The sequence below is a fragment of the Gouania willdenowi genome, chromosome 6 (assembly GCF_900634775.1).
Source record: "Gouania willdenowi chromosome 6, fGouWil2.1, whole genome shotgun sequence".
NCBI lineage: Eukaryota > Metazoa > Chordata > Actinopteri > Blenniiformes > Gobiesocidae > Gouania > Gouania willdenowi.
The window spans coordinates 36301950-36305635 of NC_041049.1; the positions used below are offsets into that span (position 1 = coordinate 36301950).

Below are 3686 nucleotides of genomic sequence, written 5' to 3' on the forward strand. Positions count from 1 at the left end.
AGAGGTAAAAAAGCATTACATCTAAATATTGAAATCTAAATCTAAATGGTATATGTTATATCTAAATGTTAAATCTAAATCTAAATGTTACATGTTATATCTAAATGTTAAATCTAAGTCTAAATGTTAAATCTAAATGCTTAATCTTATATCTAAATGTTAAATCTAAATGTTAAATGTTAAATCTAAATGTTAAATCTATATCTAAATGTTAAATATACACACAGATGTGTGCAGCAGGGACTGAAGGAGACCACGCCCCCTGCTGTCACAGCTGGGAGTTGCCATGGAGACGCTCCAGCTCACTACCCTGGTCCTCTGTAGACTTCATAAACCAGGAATGCTTTCCATTCAAACCAATCCTAGAGTAGTTAAAGGGTGTCAACAAAAACATTAGCCACACCCCCTGTAGGTAATAGTGAGTGAAGGACTCGGTGAGAATTGAACTCACAACCCCTGGTTTACAAGACCAGTGCTCTAACCTCTGAGCTATAAGGCCACACGCGTGTGTGTGTGTGTGTCTGTGTGTGTGTGTGTGTGTGTGATCCTCACACAAGCAGCTGATCAGAGCAGACACACTCCACACTGCAGATGAAATGTGTCTGTTCTCTGTCTCCACCTGAGATAATGTTTCTCTTAGTTTTACAAGCTATTTATCTTGTTTGTTATCACTCTCTGTCTGACTCAGGGCAGACTGTGCACGGACTGAAAGCAGATCAAGTGAAGTCCACCACACACACAGAGTCAGAGGAACCTCTGTGACTCTGTTTCTCATGAACATGTTTGTGCCTTTATTCTGTTGCTTCTCCACCTCAGTCTTCATTTTTCCTCTTGTTTTGACAAAAGTCACCTTAGAGATTTCTGCTGGAATATAAAGCCATGATACTTTATCTGCTCTCAGATCAAGAACACACTGACTTTTGACGAGCAGCTCCAGCAGCCAATAGTAATGCTTAAAACAGCTCATAAGATTGCTGTGTTGGTAGAAAGACCTCTGATTGGCTGACATCCATCCTGTATTGATAAACTTCATTTTCAGAGCCTGGAGAAGGAGAAGAGATTAACTGTCTACTCAGAACACTTTACAATATTACAATATGCTCAAAGATGATTATGGACTTTTGACCAAATAACATTAAAAAAAAAAGCATACTCCAGCTTTAAGCTAAGGGATGAGTACTGCTGAATTTTCACCTGCCAACTTTCTAGGTGTTTAGAACCGTGATCATTTTAACTCAACCATATTTTTACACATTTTTGCAGCTTCATAGGCCAGTTAGCTCAGCTGGTCGGAGCGTGGTGCTAATAATGCCAAGGTCACCATTCCTAAACCTGGAAGAAAATTCACAAATAACCAAAAAACTAGAATGACTGTCAGTAAAGAAGCTTCTTTTTGACATCTTAATAAATCAGCAAGTAGGACAAATACCAATTTATTGATGAATAATCCCAGAACAATTTAGGTTAAAGATCACATTACTCCTGTATTAGCCTCTCTGCATTGGCTTCCCATAAAATATAGAATAGAATTCAAGATTCTTCTTCTCACTTATAAAGCCCTAAATGGACAGGCACCAGTCTATCTCAAGGAGCTTGTAGTGCCATACAATCCCCCCAGAACACTACGCTCTCAAAATGCTGGCCTACTCGTTGTTCCATTTGTCTCCAGAAGTAGTATAGGAGGAAGAGCTTTCAGTTATCAGGCCCCACTTCTCAAGAACCATCTACCAACCACGGTTCGGGGGCAGACACCCTCTCTACCTTTAAGGTTAGGCTCAAAACATTCTTCTTTGGTAAAGCTTTTAGTTAGGAACCAGCTCATAGCTCATAGTTAAGATGCAATAGGCATAGACTGCCGGTGGGGGGGTCTGGCATGCTCGGTTGGAGAGAGGTTGGAGAGGGCGTTAAGAGAGAGGTCATTTAGGTTAGAGAGGGATCGGAGAGGGTCCCATTCCTCTCTCAAACACTCCCTCTATGTCTGCTTCTTCCCTTGTGTGTTTGCTCCTGTACTCCTTCTGGCTTTTGTCTTGCAGGTCCGTGGGATCCTCAGTGTGGAGTTACAGAATCTCAACAACTCTGTCTCCACCCTTTTCTCTGCACACACCCAACACAGCATAACGTGGATGGCTGTTCATCATAGGAATGGGATCCACACAAGGTTCCTGCTGCTTAACAGAAGGTTTTCCTTGCCGCCATGATGAATTCATGTTGGGTGTGGGATACATATGTATGTGTATATACGTATATATGCATATGTGTGTATCCATAAAATGAAGAGTCCGTCCTTAAGACTGCTCTACTGTAAAGTGCCTTGAGATACCATTGGTTATGATTTGGCTATACAAATAAAGATTGATTGATTGATTGATAGCTGAGACCCCCCCCCACCGACACACACAGATATCAAAGAAAGCAGAACCTGTCATGCCATCCACCAATCAGGAGCCAGCAGAAGGAATGTCAGTGTGAATTTCATTGTGATATCATCAGACACTGCTGATGACATCATCAGGAGCTGGTCACACATCAAAGGACTCAGCAGCACATTGAGTATTCTTTAATGAGGGAAACCCTTCTGAGAGAGACACAATAACCTACAAACTCCTTGGACTCAGTGAATTTACTTTATCTCTGTCACTCTGACAACAGTTAAATTTTTGATCTAATGATGGAAGTGCATCAGTTCAATGTAAAGAGTCTAGAACAAACATGCTTTGAAGCTCTGAAGGATCATCTCTGTCCGGAAAAATGCATCGGGCTGTGGCAGTTTACTAAAGTCTGGTATATTCCCATTTTGTTTCAACTGAAATATGAGGCCTTTCACTTTATCTGTGAGAATTTTGAGGAAGTTTCACTCTGTGAAGAGTTTTTGCAGCTTGAGGTGCAGGAGCTGGCTGAGATCCTGGTTCAGGATGACCTTACTGTGACCCAGGAGAGCACAGTTTATCAAAGTGTTTTAAGATGGATAAACCACATGCCTGAGGAACGACAGGGAGCCATTTCTACTCTGTTACCAAAGGTACGACTGGGGCTGATGGACAAAAGTTACATCACAGACAATGTGCTTAACAATGATGTGGTAAAAACAAGCCCTGAGTCCCACCTGTTGGTCTCTAATACCCTTAAAGTCATGTCTCAACCTTTGTTACTCTGCTCTGAGTCTGGAATCAACAACACCTTGTTTTGCCGTCGTTTGCCAAACGCCGTCTTACTGATGTTTAGAATATTTTCTAAGATCATAGAGGCCTTTGACTACAGAACTAACAGCTGGATCACAGTTCACACTCATCCCAGTCTGGAGAATCCCATGACTCACTTATTCCTCTACAGCACTGTCTTCCTTGGTAGATGCTTCTACATTGTGGGTGGTGGTTTAGGAATGACTGACCCCTATAACAGAGTGTGGAGGTTTAACCTAGTCACACACACTTGGCAGGAGATGTCACCAATGCAGGAGTCACGGAGCTTTGTGAGTGTTACTGTGCTAAAGGGATGCATCTACGCTATGGGAGGCTGCAGGAATGATGATGGTACCTCACTAAGAACTGCTGAACGCTACCAGTCCAACATCAACCAGTGGACGTTCATTGCATCAATGAATGAAGGGAGGGAAGATGCCAGCTGCACCACACTGAACAACAAGATTTACATATGTGGAGGACAGAGTAATAGAGTACTGAATACTG

The 3686-nt window shown here is 42.1% G+C and overlaps 1 non-coding gene across 1 annotated transcript; it reads right to left on the reverse strand.

The window, feature by feature from the left end:
* Window positions 1-426: 426 nt before the first annotated feature.
* On the reverse strand, window positions 427-499 carry trnat-ugu (transfer RNA threonine (anticodon UGU)). The gene has a single exon. It is a non-coding gene; the product is annotated as a tRNA-Thr (tRNA).
* Window positions 500-3686: the final 3187 nt, after the last annotated feature.